The following is a 26,113-nucleotide window of genomic DNA, read 5'->3' on the forward strand; positions in this document are numbered from 1 at the left end:
TTATCACTCTGAATTCACCAAATGATCTAGAGATAGTCTTTCAATTGCAGAGAGATCAAAATTACACCTTCTTTGTCTGGCTGCAGCTCTCGCACTTAAAACGACATACCCAAGCTTTTCCTCAAAGCGAAACTAAAAAGCAGAGCCAGAGCTCAGCTCCACCCACACTCTGACATCACTGCAGCCACTTGAGCAGACAAACATTTCTTAAAGTGACATTGCCATGACAGAGGAATCCGGAGCACCTGGAGGAAACCCACGGAAACACAGCGAGAATGTGCAGACTCCGCACAGACAGTCACTCACGGTCGGAATCGAACCCGAGTCTCGAGCGCTGTGAGGCAGCAGTGGTAACCACTGTGGCCTGTAACTTGTACCAAATGGATGCGTTTAAAGCAAGTGCTGGAGCAATGGCAGCTGAGCCAGCCCCGCCCCCCCCGATATCGAGGGGGAACACCCCGAATCCACAGAGCTGGCAGCAAGTCGTCGCCGCTACACGCCTCGCCCCTGGCAGACACCCCAGCAAGCGGTACAACTTTAAACATTTCTTCAAACTTTGCTTACCTTCTCTCTCCCCCTCAGCAGCCAGGGCATCAGTCCCTGTTTGTAAATACCTGTGATAATCGGTGCCCACATGACCCCCCGCTCAGAGGGGTGGAGGCTGGGACCATACTGGGTCAAACACGCAAATCATATTTAAATAAATGCAAATGCTGGTTTTGTCACCGCCAGCGCAGGGCGCAAATCTCATTATTGCCACCAGCGAGGGACTGGAGCATGGCACCCAGCGTGGACCTTGATTTTGTCCGGTGTCTCGATTCTCCGCCCGCTTGCAGATCCTCAAAACTCCTTAAAGAAGTCGATTAACAGCTTCCACCTCAGGATGAACCCCCTCCTCCACCCCACGAATGGTGAATTTAACTTTTTCCAGATGCAGGAATTCTGCCACCCACACCCATACCTCCGCCTTTGGCGGCTCCGAGTCCCTCCAACACAACAGAATCCGTCTCCGGGCTATCAGGGAGGCAAAGGCCAAGACGTCGGTGTGTCTCCGCACCTGAACTCCCGGATCCTCTGACACTCCAGCCACCTCCAGACTCGGAACCACCTCCACCCCCAGAATCTTAGACATTGCCTCCGAAAATCCCTTCCGGAACTCCCTCAACCTCGGACACGCCCAGAACATGTGCACATGATTCGCCGGCTCTCCCGCTCCACCCCCGAAAAGGATGACTCATTCTTGATACCGTGCTGGTTTAGCACAATGGGCTAAACAGCTGGCTTGCAATGCAGAACAAGGCCAGCAGCGTGGGTTCAATTCCCGTACCGGCCTCCCCGAACAGGCGCTGGAATGTGGCGACTAGCGGCTTTTCACAGTAAATTCATTGAAGCCTACTTGTGACAGTAAGCGATTATTATTATATTATTATGTGGGCTCTGTGCACCACCTTAAATTGGATGAGGTTTAACCTCACGCAGGACGAGGAAGGATTCACCCTCCGCAAGGCTTCCCTCCACACTCTGGCCCCCAACGCCGTCCCCAACTCCTCCTCCCATATGCGCCAAACCTCCTCCGCGGGAGGTCTATCTAATCCAGTCTATCCAATCTCTCCTCCGAGCTGCAATTTTCAAACCCTGGCAACATTCTTGTAAATCTCCTCTGCACCCTCTCCAGAGCAATTATCTCCTTCTTGTAATGTGGTGACCAGAACTCTGCACAAAACTCCAGCTGTGGCCTAACCAAGGTTATATCTCAGCTTTTGTATTCAGTGCCTCACCCAATAAAGGAAAGCATCCCATATGCTTTCTTGACAACCTTGTCCACCTGTTCTGCCACCTTCAAGGGCCTGTAGACATGCACTCCCCGGTCTCTCACTTCCTCAACCCTCTCAATATCTTCCCGTTTATTAAGTATTCCCTTGCTTTGTTTACCTTCCCCAAATGTGTCACCCCACGCTTTTCCGGATTGAACTGTATTTGCCACTTCTCAGCCCACTCAACCAAACCGTTGATATCGATCTGGAGTCGACAGCTATCCTCTTCACTATCAACCACACAGCAACTTTCTGTGTCATCTGCAAATTTCTCAATTATGCCTCCCACATTTAAGTCTAAATCATTAATATATGCAACAGACAGTTTAACTGGGGTTACTGGGTTAAGGGGATAGGGTGGAGGTGTGGACTTAGGTAGGGTGCTCTTTCCAAGCACTGGTGAAGATTCGATGGGCTGAATGGCCTCCTTCTGCACTGTAAATCTTATGATAGCAATACTGTATGAAGATTGTTATTGCAATGAAATCCTGCACTGTTTACACTGTGTGAACTCCAACTTCCTGTGTCGCTGCAATGCCCGGTCAGTTACTCTCACAACCACCTAAAATGTAACGATCGCAAATCCATCATCTCCGAATACTTTATTTTATGATTGCTGAAGTAAGCATCCGTCAAGCTGAGTAATGTACTGCACTGTACACTAAGAGCTATGTAGATACATTGGAAGGATCTGGACCAAGACGTGAGACGTAAGTGATTGCATTACTGAGTTGCTGCTTTGTGGTTAGAGTCCTGTAAAGCCTACAGCACGTACTGCTGCAGCATCTGAATGGTTACGACGGGTTCTGATCTAGAACGCACGGGGAGACTCACACCACAGGCCAGATGGTCGGTAACCAGGAGGCACGGGTTTAAGGTAATGGGCTAAAGGAGCAGAGAGGAGATGCAGGGTGTTGTGTTATATACTCTGGGATAACACAGGCTGAAACTCGAAGCAGCTTTGACAAAAGATACTCCAGACTTTGAAGTAATTTCAATGTGATTCATTGAACCGTTAGCACAGTTCTCTATGAGTTCGACTCTCCTGCTAATCTTGCTATAGTAACTCAGTCTAACTAACCGTGGTGGGTGTGATGCTTCTGATCTGTCCCTGTCCTTCTCTCTAAGTGTCGCCTGTAGAAAGAGACAGAGCATGTGTGCCCTGTCCTTAAATATGGGTTATGTAATGCCCCCTTGTGGTAGTGTCACCTCTGGGTGTCTTGACTGCCCATTGGTCGTGTCCTATTCTATGTGTTCATTAGCTGTATGTCTGCATGTCATGCCATCTCTGGTGCTCCCTCTAGTGTTTACTTAGTCATAGTGTATTTACATTAACCCCTTGTGTATTTGCAGTGATGCATATCACCACATTCCCCCTTTTTTCATGTTACATATTTTCTGTAGTGTTAAAGAAAAATTGAACAAAAGCAGGTAAATAAGTGATGACATGTACAAGTTATGATGACTGTGATGACTATACAAGATCAAAGAATAGTTATGATGACGTTGAGAATTATACAATACCAACTAATAGTTATGAGTCCAAAGTTCATAAATTTACACGGTCGAGTGGCTTTCTTGCGTCATTATGGAAGTGTCGATGTTGATGTTGTCATTCCCTTGTGAACGCCGTCAGTGTCCTGGTGTTTACGTAACCAAGAATTCATCAGGAGGTGTTCAAATGGTCAAATCACTTCATTGTCTGAGGTGGACTCTTTTTTTTTTATGCTTGTGGTAGCAATTCTTGATGACATCTTTCCTGAAAGCTGTTTTGCTTGTCCGTAGTGTAGCAAACGTGAATCGGTAAGATGCGTTGACATGCCATGGTATGTTTGCACTCTCACCATTATTCTGAGCTGAGCAGTAACATTGTCCTTCATGGGCAGAGTTGTACCATGTTGTACCAGTTGTTGTTCTATTGTTGTTGTCATTGTTGTTATTGACGTGCTTGTTGTTGTGTTTGTTGCCTCTGGTACGCTTGTTGTTGTTGTCGTTGTTGTTGTTTTTGTAGGTTTTGTTGTTGTGTTTGTTGCGCTCAATGACCACACCGAGTGGGGAATTTGAGTCCTTCATAAGGTTACTTGTGTCAGTGTCCTTTGTGGCATCTGCTGTTTCATTGAGCATGCCGTCTCTGATTCCTCGCCGCTTCCCGTCTGGAATCATGTCCGGCTCACTGGAATCATCTTTGGCTTGTCGATGCTCCCCGTCTGGAGCCCTTTCTGGTTCACCTAAATCACCTTTGGTTTCTTGATGCTCCCCGTCTGGAGTCATTTCAGGTTCTTGTGGAGAGGCTCGAGTAAATGAGGTTTGAATTAACGTGGTGTCACTGGAGTCACTTGTAGCCTCACTTTGATTGTCGAGTGCCTCTGTACATACTAGCTGAAATCTGTCAGTCTCGCTGAGATGTCGCACATCTTGTATGGGAATTGTGAAGCCTTTGTCACTTGCCGCACATACAGTGGGTAGACCTTCAGTGTCTTCTTGTTGGTTAGATGAGCAGGGTAGACTGTCTGAGTCTTCTTCTGGTGGCTCAAATATTCTGGGTAGACTGTCATAGTCTTTTTGTTGTTCACGTGAGCATGGTAGACTTTCATAGTCTTGCTGTGCACTTGAGCGTGGCAGACTTGCATTGTCTGCTGCTGGTTTCTCAGATAAGGTTGCTAGACCTTCATAGTCTTGTTCATGCAAGGACTGCGTTGCTTCCATCGTGGAGTCTGTCAACGAGCTCACTGTGGAGGCTTGTATCGCTCGCTCTGTGGAGTCTGGCATTGTTCCCTGTGTGGAGTCATGCAGTGGTCTCGCTGTGGAGTCGATCTGTGCGCTCTCAACGTAGTCGTGCAGTGGTCTTACTGTGGCGTCTTTCTGTGTTCTCTGTTTGGAGACGTGCAGTGGTCTTGCTGAGGAATCTGTCATCACTTTCTGTGCGGAGTCGGGGACTCTTTGTGGTGCAAGGACCACTCTGTGCCGAGTCACGGACTCTTTGTGGTGCGTGGACCACTCTCTGTGTGGAGTCGGGGCTCTTTGTGGTGCGTGGACCACTCTCTTGGCGTCAGGCCGCTCTCTGTGGCCTTGTGCCGCTCTCTGTCTCTTGGCTTCAGGCCGCAGCAGAATCCTGTACTCATGGGTCGGGATGTCGTCTATGCTGGGCTGAGGATCCTCAAATCTGAAGAACTCGTCCATGACTGTGTCGGATGCTTCAATGTACAACACAACTCGTTGTGGTTCGGATTTGGTATTGAGTTCGCCACGTCCAATGACAAAATCATCGTCTGAGTCGGAGTCTTCAAGGACTAAATCATCTCTTAGGGCAGTGCTAATGGCTTGTTGCAGGGTTCTGCGGAGGTTACTTTCAGCTACTGGTCGAAGTTCAGGCATTGTGCTGTTGTTCCAGGTGAAATAATTGTGTTTTCTGGCTTTAAATTTTTTTTCCACTATTTTCGGACATTTCCCCTTTAAGTGGGTGTGGTGCTTGTGACGTAGGGTGTAGGAATGGATTGCGCATGCGCAGATCGCTTTTCCTTCACTCTGCGCTCTTTTTGCAACTGTGCATATGCGGCTATTGCCGGTTTGCGTCTTCTTAGGAACTGCGCATATGCGGCTCCTTGCGCAAGATGGCTGCCAATCAAATTTGCCATTTGTTTCTGTTGCAAGCTTACCTATGCCTCGTGGTGAGTATAGTCGCCAGTTTTACCGATTTTGGTTGTGTTCACCTCGCAGTAGTTTTCAAACTTGTCCAGGAATGTCTGGAAGTCTCTCTTGTCCTGCTCTTTGGAGTACTTGAAAGAGTTGAATATTTCTGTTGCACACTCACCCGCAATGGTGAGTAGAAGATCTATCTTCTCAGCATCGGCCACGCCATCTAGGTTGGATGCTACCACGTAAATCTCAAATCTCTGCTTGAATGCATGCCAGTTGGCACTGAGATTGCCGTGGTACCTGAGCTGCTGAGGAACCGGAATCTCGATCATCTTGCCTGGGTGCTGTTGCTGGTAGTCACGGATCTTGCTGAGTTGAACTATATAGATTCATCAGGCACACCTGGTACCATGTTGTGTTATGTACTCTGGGATAACACGGGCTGCAATTTGAAGCAGCTTTGACCAAAAGATACTCGAGACTTTGAAGTAAGTTCAATGTGATTTATTGAACCATTAGCACAGTTCTCTCTGCGTTTGACTCTCCTGCTAATCTTGCTATAGTAACTCAGTCTAACTAACCAGTCTGCTCTAAGCCACGTGGTGGTTGTGATGCTTCTGATCTGCCCCTGTCCTCTCTAAGTGTCACCTGTGGAAAGAGACAGAGCATGTGTGCCCTGTGCTTAAATATGGGTAGTGTAATGCCCCCTTGTGGTAGTGTCACCTCTGGGTGTCTTGACTGCCCATTCGTCGTGTCCTATTCTATGTGTACATTAGCTGTATGTCTGCATGTCATGCCATCTCTGGTGCTCCCTCAAGTGTTTACTTAGTCGGGCAGCACGGTGGCCTAGTGGTTAGCACAACCGCCTCACGGCGCTGAGGTCCCAGGTTCGATCCCGGCTCTGGGTCACTGTCCGTGTGGAGTTTGCACATTCTCCCTGTGTCTGCGTGGGTTTCGCCCCCACAACCCAAAAATGTGCAGAGTAGGTGGATTGGCCATGCTAAAAAGCCCCTTAATTGGAAAAAATAATTGGGTAATCTAAATTTATTTTAAAAAAGTGTTTACTTAGTCGTAGTGTATTTACATTAACCCCTTGTGTATTTACAGCGATGCAGGTCACCACACAGGGGGTACTTTTCTAGGCAGCGAGTTGTTGTGACCTGCAAGGCCTGAAAGGGTGGGTGGAAGCACAGCTTTCAATGAGGAATTGGATACACATGTGAAAGGGAAAAACACTCATGGGGCTGTGGGAAAGGTGCATGGGAGGGGGGGCCGGGGGGGGAGGTGGTGGTGGTGGGGGGGGGGGGGGGGAGGTGGTGGTGGTGGTGGGGGGCCTAGGGTTGCAGGACGAATTGGATAGGTTGCTTCAAAGAGCTGGCAGAGGCCAGGTGGGCTGAAAGGCCTCTTTCTGTGCTACCTGTGTCTGTCCCTCATACAGCTTGGTGGAAACCCCCAAGGCGGAATCTTCCTTGGTTGGGGACTGGGCCATGTTGACTTCAACGTCTACCATGGTGGCAGGTGTCGAATTGTGATGTCTACAAACAAAACAAATAGTCATAAACAGGCAATCAGTAAAATAAAAACAAAATGATAAAAAGGACTGCACAATTCCGAACATTTCAGTCTACAAATACTAACGATGCGTTGAAACATCCGAGTCCCTTCAGAGATAAAAAAAAGTGAAAGATCTACAGCATTCTGCAATTTGTATTAAAGTCTATCAATCATATGTTGTCAGGTTGAGTACATTAAATTCTCAATCATTTACATACTATTTATGAGATTTAGAGAAGAGGGGATTGGGCTTTCTGCCCAGAATCAAAACCCTGCTCTGTCAGAGCTGTAATGAGTTCAGGAAATTAGGAGGCAGAGAACGTGTAGTCTGGGATGAGAAATTACAAAGCCAAGATGTCACGTGCTCGTACATTGTGGGGATGGTTTACACAGTGTTTTTCAAACTTTTTCTCCGGGGACCCATTTTTACCAACCAGCCGACCTTCAGGACCCACGCCGGCCGATCGTTGTGACCCACGCTGTCTGACCTTCGGGACCCACGCCGGCCGATCGTTGTGACCCACGCCGGCTGACCTTCGGGGCCCACGCCGGCCGATCGTTGTGACCCACGCCGGCCGATCTTCGTGGCCTATGCTGGCCGATCTTGGCGACCCACCATTTTCTCTTACCTTGTTTGCTGCTGACAAAAATGGGGGAAATGGTTTTGGGTCCCTTTGGCCCTCGTACAGCCCCCTCCAACGGAACCTGTTGGATGAAGGTGAAGCCTTCCGGTGTCGGAAAGCATGGAGTCTCCATCTGTCCAAAGTTCTGCATTTTGTTCCTGTAAAATGTTATCAAATAAACCCCCCTTGAACTTGTAGAAAAAAATAAAATGAATAAAATAAAAAATTAAAATTAAAATGAATAGAAGCCCCCCGAACGTGGAAAACAATATACGACCGTTTAAAATAAAAGCGGCCGCACTGCGAATGCGTGCCCGATCATAGGCGCGTGTGCGCACTGATAATCGGGCGCGCATGCGCAGTGCGGCCACATTTTGTTTACATGTTTGCGGCCATGTTGAAGCCACTCGCAGCCGGCATTATTAAAAGCCGGCTGTCACAGCTGTTGTGTGTGGATTTGCGCGATTGGGAGCGCCGCGACGGACGGCTCCACGCCTCTCCCGAGATCCGCTTGCGAACCACTCGTGGGCAGTGGCCCCAAGTTTGACATTGCCTGGTTTACAGGCCCCCGAATTGTAACTATATTGTTGGACAGAATATTGAAGAGCTAACGGAAGCTTGTCAGAAGGGTAGCGCAATAATCATGGGGGATTTTAGTCTACATATCGATTGGAAAAGTCAGATGGGCAAATGTAATCATAGAATCATAGAATGTACAGTGGAGAAGGAGGCTATTCGGCCCATCGAGTCTGCACCGGCCCTTGGAAAGAGCACCCTACATAAACCCACACCTCCAACCTATCCCCAGTCCTCCACCCTGTCCCCGTAGCCCCACCTAACCCTTTTTGGACACTGAGGGGCAATTTAGCATGGCCAATCCACCTAACCTGCACATCTTTGGACTGTGGAAGGAAACCGGAGCACCCGGAGGAAATCCACGCAGACACGAGGAGAACGTGCAGACTCCGCACAGACAGTGACCCAAGCCGGGAATCGAACCTGGGACCCTGGAGCTGTGAAGCAACTGTGCTAACCACTATGCTACCGTGCAGTAGAAGAGGAGTTCATAGAATGTTTTCAGGGTAGTCTCCTCGAACAACACATTCTGGAGCCAACTAGAGGGCAGGCTGCAATGAGATGGGATTAATAAGGGTTATAGGGAAAGTGATATAGTCATTGGGCTAGTACAGTAATCCAGAGACCCAGCGTAATGCTCTGAGGACCCAGGTTCGAATCCCACCAGGGCAGATTGATGAATTCAATAAAAATCTGGAATTAAAAAGCCTAATGATTGTTTACTAATGTCCTTTATGGAAAGAAACCTGCCATCCTTACCCGGTCTGGCTGACATGTGACTTCAGGTCCACAGCAATGTGGTTGACTCTTAACTGTCCCTCAAGGGCAATTAGGGGTGGGCAATAAATGCTGGGCTACCCAGTGATGCCCACATCCCATGTCAGAATTAAAAAAAAAAATTGATCAGCTGATGATGAAGGCAGCCCGAGGTAACAGCGATCATAATATGATTGGATTTCACATTTAGTTTTAGTATCCAAGTGTTTTAAACTTAAATAAGGAAATTATGAGGAGCTAAACTGAACTGGAAAATATGCTGAAGGTCAACAGCTGGTCAGCTGGTCAACAGCTGGTCAAACAGCTGGGGCTGGTTTAGCACACTGGGCTAAATCGCTGGCTTTTAAAGCAGACCGGGCAGGCCAGCAGCACGGTTCAATTCCCGTACCAGCCTCCCCGAACAGGTGCCAGAATATGGTGACTAGGGGCTTTTCACAGTAACTACTTGTGACAATAAGTGATTATTATTATTCCCTACGGGTGACTGGTGGTCGTGCTGGGAAGTCAAAGCATCAATTACATTTATGTAGCGCTTTTCCGAATCCCAGCACAACCCAAAGTGGTTCGCATCTCCTCTAAACTTATGCCCCCTACTAATTGACCCCCTCTACACTGGGAAAAAGCCTCTGACTGTCCACTCAGTCTATGCCCCTCATAATTTTGTAGACCTCTGTCAGGTCGCCCCTCAACTTCCATCATTCCAGTGAGAACAAACCGAGTTTATTCAACTTCTCTTCATTGCTAATGCCCTTCATACCAGGCAACATCCTGGTAAATCTCTTCTGCACCCTCCCTAAAGCCTCCACATCCTTCTGGTAATGTGGCAACCAGAATTGAACACTATACTCCAAGTGTGGCCTAACTTAGGTTCTATACAGCTGCAACATGACTTGCCAATTTCTATACTCAATGCCCCGGCCAATGAAGGCAAGCATGCTGTATGCCTTCTTGACTACCTTCTCCACCTGTGTTGCCCCTTTCAGTGACCTGTGGACCTGTACACCTAGATCTCTCTGACTGTCAATACTCTTGGGGGTTCTACCATTCACTGTATATTCCCTACCTGTATTAGACCTTCCAAAATGCTTTACCTCACATTTGTCTGGATTAAACTCCATCTGCCATCTCTCCGCCCAAGTCTCCAAACGATATAAATCCTGCTGTATCCTCTGACAGTCCTCATTGCTATCCGCAATTCCACCAACGTTTGTGTCGTCTGCAAACTTACTAATCAGACCAGTTACATTTTCCTCCAAATCATTTATATATACTATGAACAGCAAAGGTCCCGGGCGGGATTCTCCCAACGGGATTCTAAGAGCCGACGCCGGAGTAAAAACCGGAGTGTTTTACTCCGGCGTCGGTGCCCGTTCCCAGATCCCTATTCTAGGGCCTCTGTGGGGCTGGCAAGGGCGTTGCGTGATTTGCGGGAGCGGAGCCTCAGGGCGTGGAAGACCTGGCGCCACGTAAAAGACGCAGCGCCTTGGGTCCCGCGCATGCGCAGATGGGCCAGCTCAATCCTGCGCATGCGCAGTTGGGCCGCGCCATCCTGCGCATGCGTGGGGAATTTCTTACGCGTGCTGGCCCCAACCCCACATGGGGTTGGTGTTCAGGGGCCAGACACGCCGGTAAGTAGTCCCAGGGCGGAGAGGCCGGCCCACCGATTCATGGGCCCCGATTGTGGGTCAGACCCCACTGGAGGCCCCCTCCCCGGTGAAGGAGCCCCCCTCCCCCCTCCCAACAGGCCGCCCCCCCCCAAGCGTTCCCGCAGAGTTCCCGCCGACAGCGACCAGGGGTGAACGGCGCCGGCGGGACTCTGTCGTGTCGGAGTGGCCACTCGGCCCATCCGGGCCGGAGAATCACGATTCCAGTGGCCCGCGGCCGGCGCCGTGCCAAATGCGGCGGAGCAAATGGCGGCAATTCTCCGCACCTCGGAGAATCGCGTGCCGGCGTTGGGGTGTCATGGTGCGGTTGCTCCGATTCTCCAGCCCGGCGCGGGGCTCGGAGAATCGACTCCCCCCCCCAGCACTGATCCCTGCGCAGCACCACTAGTCACAGCCCTCCAATTAGAAAAGCACCCTTCCATTGCTACTCTCTGCCTTCTATGGCCTAGCCAGTTCTGTATCAACCTTGCTAGCTCACCCCTGATCCTGTGTGACTTCACCTTTTGTGCTAGTCTACCATGAGGGACCTTGTCAAAGACCTTACTGAAGTCCATATGGACAACATCCACTGCCCTACCTGCATCAATCATCTTTGTGACCTCCTTCGAAACACTCTATCAAGTTAGTGAGACATGACCTCCCCTTCACAAAACCATGCTGCCTCTCGCTAATACGTCCATTTGCTTCCAAATGGGAGTAGATCCTGTCTCGAAGAATTCTCTCCAGTAATTTCCCTCCTACTGACGTAAGGCTCACCGGCCTGTAGTTCCCTGGATTATCCTTGCTGCCCTTCTCAAACAAAGGAACAACATTGGCTATTCTCCAGTCCTTCGGAACATCACCTGAAGACAGTGAAGATGCAAAGATTTCTGTCAAGGCCTCAGCAATCTCCGCTCTTGCCTCCTTCAGTATTCTGGGGTAGATCCCATCCAGCCCTGGGGACTTGTCTACCTTAATATTTTTCAAGACGCCCAACACCTCATCTTTTTGGATCTCAATGTGACCCAGGCTATCTACACACCCTTCTCCAGACTCAACATCCACCAATTCCTTCTCTTTGGTGAATACTGATGCAAAGTATTCATTTAGTACCTCGCCCATTTCCTCTGGCTCCACACATAGATTCCCTCCCCAGTCCTTCAGTGGGCCCACCCTTTCCCTAGCTACCCTCTTGCTTTTTATGTACGTGTAAAGGAAATACCTTCCTCCAATCACCTTAAAATGATGTCCCCTTGTGACAGCCATTTCCACCCTGGGAAAATTCTCTGGCTATCCACTCTATCCATGCCTCTCATCACTTATTTAAGCAGAAGACTCAGTTGAAAAAGGCTGCTTGCCTTACACTGTATTCCCAGATTTTGTATTTTGTAAAGGAGAAGCCAGACACTTTAGCACTGAGTGGATCTTAGGAACCAGCTTTGGACGGACTCGGTTAAATTGATTAACTGGCAACCAGTGGGTGGCCAAGGACAGTGTCCTGCCTGAAGTTGCATCTGTAAGGCCATAAGACATAGGAGCAGAATTAGGCTATTCTGTCCACTGAGTCTGCTCCATCATTCAATCATGGCCGATATGTTTCTCCTCCCCATTTTCCTGCCTTCTCCACATAACAAAAGACGTGCTTGTTGGGTGAATTGGACATTTTGAATTCTCCCTCTGTGTACCCAAACAGGTGCCAGAATGTGGCGACTAGGGACTTTCCCCAGTAACTTAATTGCAGTGTTAATGTAAGCCTACTTGTGACACTAAAACTTATTATTATAGAAGGAAGATGTACCAAAACGAAAGCCTGAACTTCAGAAAGACATTGACTGGAATTCATCCCAGTGCATCAAAGATCCTTATCCTTTTATTTGCATTTATATTATCAGACGGGCAGCACGGTAGCATTGTGGATAGCACAATCGCTTCACATCTCCAGGGTCCCAGGTTCGATTCCGGCTTGGGTGTGCGGAGTCTGCACATCCTCCCCGTGTGTGCGTGAGTTTCCTCCGGGTGCTCCGGTTTCCTCCCACAGTCCAAAGATGTGCAGGTTAGGTGGATTGGCCATGCTAAATTGCCCTTAGTGTCCAAATTTGCCCTTAGTGTTGGGTGGGGTTACTGGGTTATGGGGATAGGGTGGAGATGTTAACCTTGGGTAGGGTGCTCTTTCCAAGAGCCGGTGCAGACTCGATGGGCCGAATGGCCTCCTTCTGCACTGTGGATTCTATGATTCTATCATAGAATATCATAGAATTTACAGTGCAGAAGGAGGCCATTCGGCCCATTGAGTCTGCACCAGCTCTTGGAAAGAGCACCCTACCCAAGGTCAACACCTCCACCTTATCCCTATAACCCAGTAACCCCACCCAACACTAAGGGCAATTTTGGACACTAAGGGCAATTTATCATGGCCAAACCACCTAACCTGCACATCTTTGGACTGTGGGAGGAAACCGGAGCACCCGGAGGAAACTCACGCACACACGGGGAGGATGTGCAGACTCCGCACACCCAAGCCGGAATCGAACCTGGGACCCTGGAGCTGTGAAGCAATTGTGCTAACCACTATGCTACCGTGCTGCCCTTTCCACCACCCTATCCCCTCTGTGTTATTTGTGTGTGTGTGTGTGTGGAGAGTGGGGCGAATCAGGAAGTGGGGGGGGGGGGGGGTTGGGAAAGGGGTAGTAGGTAGTCAGTTACATTTTCTATCCGTTTAATTCTAATACTGGACATAATAAAAGGTTACTTGAGTTAAATTTACAAATCTGGCGACTGTGGTTTATTGGCTCAACCAAGGATCTCGTGGTTTTAAATAAAATCAAATTTCACCGGTGTTGCGAATCCGGGTCAAGTGGGGCTGGAATTGACCGTACACTAGCCCAGGGTGCTGTGACAAACTTAAAGACAGTAGTAAACTTAAAGAAAAAGCATATGTGCACGCAAAGACAAGTGGCAGGTCAGAAGATTGGAAAGAATATAAAGAACATCAAAGAATGACAAAATACTGATGGGGGAATGGAAATTGGAGCAGCAGAGAAATATAACCAATAATATAAACACGGACAGTCAGAGTTTCGATAGATATTAAATAAGAAAAGAGTTAACAAAGTGAGCATTGATCCTATAGAAAATGTGCCTGGGTAATTGGTAACGAAAGTAAAGTTATGGCATATGAATTAAACAGGTATTTTGCATCAATCTTCACTGTAGAGAACACAAGTAACATCTCAGAAATTGCTGTAAATCAGGAAATGGATGGATGGGAGGAGCTCAGGAAAATTACAATCACCAGGAAAGTGGAAGAGCAAATTGTTGGGTCTGTTCCGGATTGACTTCTGATGGAACCATCAATTCACCGGACACGTGTTTCCGATGTGAATCTAGGCTTTAATCGACTTACTTCAGAGCCAGCCTGTTACCTGTCGATGAACTCATAGTGAACTCAGGCTGACTCTGGACTCGGGTATTTATACAGCTGCACTAGGGGGAGGAGTCATGGGCGGAGCCAAGGGTGGAGCCCAGTACAAGTTCCTGAGTGCTCCCAGCGCTACTCCCCCTAGTGGTAGGATAGCGCTACTGCACTTACAAAGACAGTGTGAATTAACATATATACATCTATATTACATTCATCACAACTTCACCCTAAGGTCTTAAAAGAAGTGGTTAACGAGATAGTTGGCTCATTGGTTTTAATTTTCCAGACATTTGATAAGGTACTACGTCAAAGGTTATTGTGGAAAATAAAAGCTCATGGTGTAGGGTGTAACATATAAGCATGGATTGAAGATTGGCTAGCTAACAGGAAACAGAGTGTTGGCATAAATGTCGGCAGGATGTGACAGGTGGTATATCAATGCTCAACTGTTTGCAATTTATATAATTGACTTGGAAGAAGGGGCTGAAGCCGGATTGCTGATGATACAGAGATAGGTAGGAAAGTAACAGGGTCACAAAGGGCCACAGGCAGGTTAAGTGAGTGGGTAAAAGATCTGGCAAATGGAGTATAATGTGGGAAAATGTCAAATTGTCAATTTTGGCAGGAAGAATAAAAACAGAAGCTTCTAATCTAAATGGTGAGAGATTGCAGAGCTCTGAGATGCAGAGCGATCTGGGTGTCCTAGTGCATGAAGCACAAAAGGCTAGTTCATAGGTGCAGAAAGCAGTTGGGAAAGTTAATAGAATGTTATCATTTACTGTGAGGGGAACTGAATACAGAAGCCGGGAGGTTATGCTTCAGTAGTGCAGGGCATTGGTGAGACCACATCTGGTGTATTGTGCAGAGTATCAGTCTCTTTATTTAAGGAAGGATGTAAATGCTAAGAGACACAGTGATTAGCACTGCTGTCTCACAGCGCCTGGGACCTGGGTTTAATTCCGGCCTTGGATGACTCTCTTTGTGGAGTTTGCACGTTCTCCCCGTGTGTGCGTGGGTTTCCTCCGGGTGCTCCGGTTTCCTCCCACAGTCCAAAGATGTGCAGGTTAGGTGGAGTTGCGGGGATAGGGCAGGAGAGTGTGCCTGGGTGGGGTGCTCCTTCAGAGGGTTAGTGCAAACCCGCTGGGCTGAATGGCCTCCTTCTGCACTGTAGGGATTCTAGGAGTTCATGAAGTGCATTAGAAGCAATTCAGAGAAGGTTTACTGGACTAATACCAGGAATGGGCGGGTTGTATTATGAGGAAAGGTTGGAGAGGTTAGATTTGTATCCATTAGAGTTTAGAAGAGGCAATTTGAATGAAAAATTTAAGATCCTGAGGGGTGTTGACAGGTTGGATATGGAGAGGATGTTTCCTCTTGTGGTCATTCTTTAAAAATAAAGGGTTGATCATTTAAGACAGAGATGAGGAGATATGTTTTCTCTCAGTGAATCGTGAGTTTCCTGAATTCTCTTCCTCAAAAGGCCGTAGAAACAGAGTCTGAATATTTTATAGGCAGAGGTGGAGAGATTCTTGATAAACAAAGGGGTGAAAGGTTATGGGGTTATGGGGGGGGGGGGGGGGGGTGGTAGGCAGGAATGTAGAGTTGGAGTTACAATCAGATCATAAGAACATAACAACATAAGAACTAGGAGCAGGAGTAGGCCCTCTGGCCCCTCGAGCCTGCTCTGCCATTCAATGAGATCATGGCTGATCTTTTGTAGACTCAGCTCCACTTTCCGGCCTGAACACCATAACCCTTAATCCCTTTATTCTTCAAAAAATTATAACTATCTATCTTTACCTTAAAAACATGTAATGAAGGAGCCTCAACTGCTTCACCGGGCAAGGAATTCCATAGATTCACAACCCTTTGGGTGAAGGAGTTCCTCCTAAACTCAGTCCTAAATCTACTTCCCCTTATTTTGAGGCTATGTCCCCTAGTTCTGCTTTCACCCGCCAGTGGAAACAACCTGCCCGCATCTATCCTATCTATTCCCTTCATAATTTTTAATGTTTCTATAAGATCCCCCCCCCATCCTTCTAAATTCCAACGAGTACAGTCCCAGTCTACTCAACCTCTCCTTATAATCCAATCCCTTCAGCTCTGGGATTAACCTAGGGAATCTCCTCTGCACACCCTCCAGTGCCAGTATGTCCTTTCTCAAGTAAGGAGAGCAAAACCTGAACACAATACTCCAGGTGTGGCCTCACTAACACCTTATACAATTGCAACATAATCTCCCTAGTCTTAAACTCCATCCCTTTAGCAATGAAGGACAAAATTCCATTTGCCTTCTTAATCACCTGTTGCACCTGTAAACCAACTTTCTGTCACTCATGCACTAGCACACCCAGGTCTCTCTGCACAGCGGCATGCTTTAATATTTTATCGTTTAAATAATAATCCCGTTTGCTGTTATTCCTACCAAAATGGATAACCTCACATTTGTCAACATTGTATTCCATCTGCCAGACCCTAGCCCATTCACTTAACCTATCCAAATCCCTCTGCAGACTTCCAGTATCCTCTGCACTTTTCGCTTTACCACTCATCTTAGTGTCATCTGCAAACTTGGACACATTGCCCTTGGTCCCCAACTCCAAATTATCTATGTAAATTGTGAACAATTGTGGGCCCAACACGGATCCCTGAGGGACACCACTAGCTACTGATTGCCAACTAGGGAAACACCCATTAATCCCCACTCTTTGCTTTCTATTAATTAACCAATCCTCTATCCATGCTACTATTTTACACTTAATGCCATGCATCTTTATCTTATGCAGCAACCTTTTGTGTGGCACCTTGTCAAAGGCTTTCTGGAAATCCAGATATACACATCCATTGGCTCCCCGTTATCTACTGCACTGGCCATGACCTTATTAAATGGGGTAGCAGGTTGGAAGTGCCGAGTGGCCTACTCCTGCTCCTAATTTGTATGTTCACATGCATCTAGTGACGATCTTCTTCAGAAGGATCAAAGGATTGTGAATTGTTGTAATCCCTCCCTAACCCAACCAAGCGTGCTATGGATGGTGAGCTGTCGAGTATATTGAAGGCAGAGATTGATAGATGTTGGGGTACTGAGGGTGTCAAGGGATCTGAAGACAGTTCAGGAGGGACCTGGGTGTCCAAGTGCTTGAATCACAAAAGGTCAGTTTGCAGGTGAAGCAAGTAATTAGCAAAATCGAATGTCACTGTTTATTGCAAGAGGAATTGAATGCAAGAGCAGGAAGTTAAGCTGTTTCAGTTGAACCAGACATTGGTGAAACCACATCTGATGTACTGTGTAACGTACTGGTCTTATATAAGGAAGGATGTAAATGCGTTGGCAGCAGTTCAGAGAAGGTTCACTAGATTTACATCTGAAATGGGCTGGTTGTTTTATGAGGAAGGGTTGGACAGGCGAGGTGATTTCATTGAAACATACATTATCCTGGGGTGTGTCGACAGGATGGATGTACAGAGGGTGTTTCCTCTTGTGGGAGAATCTAGAACTAAGGGTCACTGTCTAAAAATAAGGTTTAAGACAGAGATGAGGAGAATTTATTTCACTCAGAGGGTAGTGAGTCTCTGGAACTCTTTTCATCAAAAGGCAAGGGAAGCAGAGTCTGAATATTTTTAAGGCAGATAGATTATTGATTCACAAGGGCATGAAAGGTTATCGGGAGGAGGCAGGTATGTGAGGTTGAAGTTACATTCAAATCGGAACTTGAGACCGAAATTAGGATATTTTTCTCTCGGCCTGAGTTTGGCGTCTTCTCCCTCAACAACTGGGTGAATGTGTTAATGGGTGGGACATCGGGATGGGGGGAGGGTCGGACATTGGGTGGGGGGGGGGGGGGCGGGTGGCGGGGGGGGGGTAGGTGGTTGGTGCAGAGTTGATGGGCTGAATGGCCTCCTTCTTGACTGTAGGCATTCTATGTCTCTTCAGCCGTGCAGCACGCCAAGGTCAGACGTGTAGGCATGAGAGCAAGTTGAAGTGGCAAACAACAGGAAGGTTGAGGCCATGCTTGTGGGCTGAGCGAACCTGTTCGGCAAAGCAGCCTTGTCTTGCTGCTGGAATGATGCATTGAAGTCCAATGCAACCTCAAGGAGTATCACCTCATCTTCCGATGAGCACTCAGCATTGAGATCAACAACTTTAGACTGTGACATTTCTCACCCATCTTTACCTTTTTGTATTGCACCCCCAATTTTTTTTTTGTCCCTGTTCAAACCCCATCACCAACCCCCCCCTATCGTTCCCCCCCCCCCCCCCCCCCCCCCCCCCCCGCCCCACCAGGCCATCTGCCACTCGTTCTTAACTTTTGCCACATTTTTTGTTGCAATCACTCCCTTCTCTCACTAATCACTGACCGTGCACCCTGTTCTGGCTGTTCCACCCCCTCTTCTACATGATCACACTCCCCCCCCCCCTCTTTAGTTCTGAAGAAGGGCTCTTCGTTCCCGCTGTTTTCTCTCCCTACAGATGCTGCCAGATCTGCTGAGTTTTTCCCCGATTTCTCGGATTTTGCTTTAAGATTGCAGCGTCCACAGTACTTTGCTATTGCAGATGGATTCTTGTGAGGCAAGGGAATCGAAGGTTATTGGCGGCAGGTGGGAATGTGGAATTCGAAACACAGCCATGACCTCACTGAATGTCGGAGCAGGCTCGAGGGGCCGAATGGCCTCCTTCCCCTACTTCGCATGTTCGCATTTCTTGTGCTCTTGTTTCATCGCTTCTCACCTCCAGCAATTTGTCTCAAACTAGCCTTTTCTAACTTCATCACCGATTCTTTCTTACCAATGGTATAGTAAAATGTTCAAAAGCAGTTGCAAAACACAGAATTCCTCTAATATCCTCTCGCTGGTTAACTCACAGCAGTGACCCCGCACACAGCAATCTTTAATTCCTGGAGGCCCCAGGGAAATCCTGGAGAGATGGCAATGCCAAGCGGTAAATAGTTCAGCAATTAGCTCACAGTGGACTGTACACCTCTCTCTGCATTAGAGGTTGGAGACCTCAGAGAGGTTACCTTGGTCCGTTTGCAGTTATATATTTTTGTTGTTCTCTGGTGGCAGCTGGAAACATCCATGGCTGAGAAGATGCAGCACTGAACCGGTTATTCCAAAACTCCAGTGTCATATCATTCTTGGCAAGGCCTTTTTTTGTTTATTGAGATGACATGCGGGATGACTACTACAGAAAGCTCATGCTGCCAGTTATAGACAGGTCTGCTGCGCCGGTTCCTCCGCTGGATGTGTGGCCCCATCCTACTTTCCAGAAGTGGTTTCCGTTTGATTCCTGAATGAGGGAAGAGCAACCTTGTCTGGAGCCCCTTGATCCTGCCTGATCTCCTAACTTAATGTCACTTTCCTGCACCATCCCCACACCCCGATACCCTTAATGGTTCAAAATCTCTCGATTTATGTCTTGAACTTGCTCAATGATTGAGCTTCCAGAGCAGTCTGGGAAAGAGCAGATTCACCATTCTCTGAGTGAAGATATAGACCCTCATCTATCTCAGAGGGTATGGGCCCTCGTGCCTGAGATTTAGAACAACGAACAGTACAGCACAGGAACAGGCCCTTCGGCCCTCCAAGCCTGCGCCGATCACGTGTCCTATCTAGACCAACCGCCTGTATCCTTCTATACCCCATCAGTTCATGTGCCTATCCAAATAAGTGTAAAAGGTCGTTAACGTATCTGCCTCAACCACCTCACTTGGCAGTGCATTCCAGGCCACCACCACCCTCTGTGTAAAAACCTTCCTCTGCACATCTCCACTGAACCTTTCCCCCCTCACCTTGACCCTGTGCCCCCTTGTAATTGTCATTACCGCCCTGGGGAAAAACCTTCAACTTTTCACCCTATCTATACCCCTAATAATTTTATAAACTTCTATCAGGTCGCCTCTCAGCCTCCTTCTCTCCAGGGAGAACAATCCCAGTTTATTCAATCTCGCCTCATAGCTAATACACTCCATATCAGGCAACATCCTGGTAAACCTTTTGTGTACTCTCCCCAAAGCCTCCATGTCCTTTGATAGTGTGGTGACCAGAATTGGACACAGTATTCCAATGGTAAAGTACATTACACAGTAGATGAGGCTTGACAAACGTTCTATATAACTGCAACATTTTTGCGAACTTTTATACTCGATGCCCCTCCGACGAAGGCAAACATACCATGTGCTTTCTTTACCACCATTTCCACCTATATTGCCGCTTTTAAGAATCTGTGGACCTGCACGCCCAGAACTCTCTGTGTCGTTATGCTCCTGATGGTTCTGCCATTTATTTTATAGCCCCCCAGCTGAATTGGATCTACCAAATGCATCACCTCGCATTTGTCCGGGTTAAATTCCATCTGCCATTTCTCTGCCCAGATTTTCAGCCTTTCTGTATCCTGTAACTCTGACTTTAGGACCTTCTGGCGTTGAGCCAAGGCACCAAGACACAGCTAAACATATATAATCACAGTAAATCATACAGAGGAACTGAAAGTGGAAGTAGGATTTCAGACGTTCCTCAGGGGGATGTTAAAAAGCCGCCAATTTACCTAATTATAGAATCACAGCACACAGGAGACTATTCACCCTGTTGTGTTTGTGCTGTATTTCTGAAGGAGCAGTTCACCTTTTGTCACTCCACTGCCTTCACCCCATAACCCCGCACATTCTTCCTTTTCAGAGAATAATCTAGTTCCCTTTTAAATTCCTTGATTGAGGCTGCCTCCATCACACTCTCAGACAGTGCATTCCAGATCCTAACCACTCGCTGTGTGAATCTGCCTCCACCGCACTCTCAGACAGTACATTCCTAATCCTAACCACTCGCTGTGTGAATCTGCCTCCACCACACTCTCAGACAGTACATTCCAGATGAAATGAAAATCGCTTATTGTCACAAGTAGGCTTCAAATGAAGTTATTGTGAAAAGCCCCTAGTTGCCACATTCCGGCGCTTGTTCGGGGAGGCTGGTACAGGTACATTCCAGATCCTAACCACTCGCTGTGTGAATCTGTCTCCACCACACTCACAGACAGTACATTCCAGATCCTAACCACTCACTGTGTGAATCTGCCTCCACCACACTCACAGACAGTACATTCCAGATCCTAACCACTCGCTGTGTGAAAGAGTTTCTCCTCTTGTCACCATTGCTCCTTTTATCAATCACCTTAAATCTGTGTCCTCTGGTTCTCGATCCTTCCAGCAATGGGAATAGACTCCACTTATTGTCTCTTTCCAGACTCCTCATGATTTCGATCACCTCTATCAAATCTTCTCTCAACGTTCCCTTCTCCTACAGGAACAGTCCAGACTTCTCCAACCTATCTTCATAACTGAAGCTCCTCATCGCTGAATATTTTCTGTCCTCTCTCAAATCCTTCCTAAAGTGTGGTGCTCAGAACTGGACGCAATGCTCCATCTGAACCCAGCCCTGTATTTTATACAAATTGAACCTCCTTTCTTTTCTCCCCTATGCCCCTATTGATACAGTTCAGGATGCTGTATGCATCATTAACTGCTCCCTTAACGTGTCCTGTCACCTTCACAGAGATTAAATTGGCTGGCCTGCAGTTGCTAGGTTTGTCTTTACATGATTACATCCTTCTTTGAACAACAATGTAACATTTTGCAATTCTCCAGTCCTCCAACATCACCCTGAGTCTAAGGAAGACTTAAAAATTATAGTCAGTGCCTCCATATTTTCCACTCTCTCACTCCCTCCATAAGACCCTAAGGCCATAAGAAATAGGAACAGGAAGAGGCCATTCAGATCCTGGCTCATCTAACACCCACTAAGTCCACTATCGTGCCTTCTCTAAGTTATTCTTAATTCCCAGACCTGATTAAAAAACCTCTCGATCGCAGCCTTGAGCACGTTCATGGACTCAGCCTCCACAGCTTCCTGGGGTAAAGAATTCCAAAGATTCACCTCTCACTCTGAGAGAAGAAATACTTCCTCAAATCCATCTTAAATGGACACTCCCTTATCCTGCGACTCCTCTCTCTGGTCCTGCTCTCTCCCATGAGTGGAGATATCCTCCCAACATTTACCCTGTCAACACCACTAAGAATCTTGTGTGTTGCAATCGTACCACTTCTCATTCTTCTTAACTTCAAGGAGTACCGACCCAATCTGCTTAGTCTTTCCTCAAACGGCAGCCCCTCCATACCTGGGATCATCCTAGTAACCCTCTGTACTGCCTCCAATGATAATCTTTCCTTGAATAAGGGGACCAAGACTGTACAAAGTATTCTAAATGTGACCTCACTGGTAGCTTGTACAGTTGCAGCGACTCTTCTTTACTTTTATACTCCAGCCCCCTTGAAATAAAAGCCAGCATTCCATTTTTCTTCTCGACTACTTTCTGTACCTGTCTGCTAGCTTTCTGGATTTCACGTACAAGGACCGCCCCCCCCCCGCCAAGTTCCTTTACGCTACAACTTTCTGCAGTCTCTCTCCATTTAGATAATAATCTGTCTTCTCATTCTTTTTTCCAAAAATAACAATCTCACATATTTCCATTGGTTAGAACATGAAATGAAATGAAATGAAAATCGCTTATTGTCACGAGTAGGCTTCAATGAAGTTACTGTGAAAAGCCCCTAGTCACCACATTCCGGTGCCTGTTCGGGGAGGCTGGTACGGGAATTGAACCGTGCTGCTGGCCTGCCTTGGTCTGCTTTAAAAGCCAGCGATTTAGCCCAGTGTGCTAAACCAGTAGAACATACAGTGCAGAAGGAGGCCATTCGGCCCATCGGGTCTGCACCGACCCACTTAAGGAGGCCATTCGGCCCATTGAGTCTGCACTGACCCACCTAAGCCCTTACTTCCACCCTATCCCCATAATCCAATAACCCCTCCGAACCTTTTTTGGTCACTAAGGGCAATTTATCATGGCCAATCCACCTAACCTGCACGTCTTTGGACTGTGGGGGGAAACCGGAGCACCCGGAGGAAACCCACGCAGACACGGGGAGAACATGCAGACTCCGCACAGTGACCCAGCAGGGAATCGAACCTGGGACCCTGGCGCTGTGAAGCCACAGTGCTAACCACTTGTGCTACCGCGCTGCCCGAATATTGAATTCAATTTGCCAATTTTCTGTCCACTCACTGAACCTGCCAATAGCTCTCATTAAATTATTGATATCCTCCTTACAAGCTGCCTTCCCTTCCACCTTTTAAGCATCGGCAAACATGGCCACAGTTCCTTCCTCCAAATCATTCATACATACTGTGAAGACCTGTGGTCCCAGCACTGATTCCTCTGGCACTCCCCTGGTTACTTCCCTCCAACCTGAGAAAGGCCCTCTTATTGCTACTCGCTATTTTCTGCTCGTTTGCCAGTCCTCTATCCATGCCAGAATATTACCCTCAACAACATGAGCCTTTTGCGTGGCACCTTATCAAATGCCTTTTGAAAATCCAAATATACAACATTGTCTGGTCCTCCTCGATCTGCTCTGGCTGATACCTCCGCAAAGATCTCCAGTCAATTTGTCAGACATGATTCCCCCTTCACCAAACCATACTGACTCTGCTTGGTCAGATTCTGACTTTCCAAATATGCCGCTATTCAATCCTTAATAATCGATTCTAATATTTTTCTAATAACTGAAGTTAGACTAACCAGCCTGCGGTTTTCTGCATTCTGCCTCCTTCCCTTTTTGGACAAGAGTCCGCATTGGCAGTTTTCCAATACTTTTAGAATCGAAGGATTCTGGGAAAATCACCACAAATGCATCCATAATCTCAGTAACTATCACCTTTTAGACCATGGGGTGAAAACCATCAGGTCTAGCCTGAAACTTCATTTGCCTAAAACTAATTGTCTGGTGATGGTGACTGTATTTAATTACTCCCCATTTTTTTTACTGTTTCTGGGATCCTTGTAGTACCCTCTACAAGGCAGCGTGGTAGCACAGTGGTTAGCACTGTTGCCTCACAGGGCCAGGGTCCCAGGTTCGATTCCCGGCTTGCGTCACTGTCTGTGTGGCGTCAGCACGTTCTCCCCGTGTCTGCGTGGGTTTCCTCCGGGTGCTCCGGTTTCCTCCCACGAATCCCGAAAGACGTGTTAGGTAATTTGGATATTCTGAATTCTCCCTCTGTGTACCCGAACAGGCACCAGAATGTGGCGACTCGGGGATTTTCACAGTAACTTCAATACAGTGTTAATGTCAGCCTATTTGTGACAAAGGTTATTAAAATAAAAAAATTCCAGTACAGATCAATGGAAAATATCTATTTAACTGCTCTGTCATTTCCTTGTTCCCTGTAATTACTTGCCTAGTTTCATTCTGTAGCAATCTTGGATGGCCACTTACAACAAGAAACATGGACGTTCGCAAAGCCTAAAGGGAAATGTGGACAATGTAAGGTTCAGGCAGGCTCAGAGTCTGTGGGCGAAATTCTCCCAAAACGGGAGAAATCGTCAAACTGCCGTAAAACCCGGGCGGGTTTTACGGCATCGCGCCCCTTCCCGACGGGGGACCGATTCTGGTCCCCGGTCGGGGCTAGCAGCCCGACGTCGGAGGCCCCGACAAGTCGGGCTTAACGAAAATCGTTAAGCCCGCTTGTCGGATTTAGCGCCGGCTGACGCGTCATATGACGTCAGCCGCGCATGCGCAGGTGGGAAGACTCCACCCGCGCATGCGCGGGTGACGTCATCGCGTTTTTGCGCGAAACCCGCGCATGCGCGGTCCGGGTTGCCCCTCAGCCGCCCCGCGTATTGATACTGCGAGGCGGCGGAAGGACAAATAGTGCGCGGGCATCGGGCCCGCTGCCCGCGATCGGTGGGCACCGATCGCGGGCCCATGGCACCCTTGGCACGGCCGTGGTACTGCCGTGCCAATCGGTGCCATGGTTATTTTTTTCCAGGTGGTCACGACGTTTTTACGAATGGCAGGACCAGGTGTGTTTGCCGTTCGTAAAAAGGTCGTAAAGGGCTGGGACTTCGGCCCTTCTAACAGCTGTGAATCGCTGCCGGCCGTAAAAAAACGGCGGCAGCGATTCGTGTCGGGATTTCGGCGGGGGGGGGGGAGAATAGCGGGAGGGCGTCAAAAAGTCGGGAAGGCCCTCCCGCTATTCTCCCACCCGTCGTGGGGGGGGGAGAATTTCGCCCTGTATCTGTGAGCAAAGAATCCAAACAGCATCGAAACCCCCAACTGATTAGCATTTTGATGGCCCATCTCCGTAAGACAGAAGACTGATACTTGAGCAACCGATACAATCCCAGACATTTCTGCGCCACTCCCTGTATTCAGGAAGCATAAACAGCCAAGGTCAATGACTGCTTAGGACACGCCCGGCCATCAAGGCACCCGCCCCTTTATTGGCTCAGATCGAATACAGTGATCGGGAACTACCCAATTAATGGGGTCCAAACCGAAGGACCTCCCAAAAGAGCGCGAAACCCCCCCAAGATAAAGAGAGAGAGAGACGGACATGCGTTCGACCTCTCTTGTACCTGGCGCTCTGGCAACGCCCACCTCCAATCGCAGCCCCACCAGGAGCAAGTTCAAGTTCAACGGCCGCTACCAGATGGATGAACCCAGCTGAGCAGCAGTTACTTCTCCAGACCCAGTAGATCCAGATTCGAACAATGGCCACTGTTTCTCTGACCTAAGCCGGGTGCCTGAAGTTAAGTACAGGTTGTCATAGTTGTTAGGTGTAGTTTAACTAGTAGTGTTTATGTTGCATGATTAATTGTGTGTGAATAAAGTACCATTGATCTTGAACTAACTAAGTGGTGTTTGGCTCTTTGATTGATATCTGGTTGAACCTTGTGGTGGTATCATTGATACCTGGCGACTCTGAGCAATATAATGTCGATATCTAAAGAAAGAAGGGCAACCTTATTGATTACCATATTTATAGCAGGTAAAAAAGGCAACAATTGTCCGAGGGGTCAAAGCTTTCTTTTACTTCGCTCTTCCTTTTAATGTACCCAACAAAAGCTCTTGTTATCTGATTTCAGGTTTCTTGCTAGCTTGCCCTCATAATTTATTTTATCTTTCCTGTGATGAATATGAGATTTTAAGATGTATTGTATATAAGCATTTGGTGAAGAAGGGT

Source organism: Scyliorhinus canicula, chromosome 14 (assembly GCF_902713615.1).
Source record: "Scyliorhinus canicula chromosome 14, sScyCan1.1, whole genome shotgun sequence".
Taxonomy (NCBI): domain Eukaryota; kingdom Metazoa; phylum Chordata; class Chondrichthyes; order Carcharhiniformes; family Scyliorhinidae; genus Scyliorhinus; species Scyliorhinus canicula.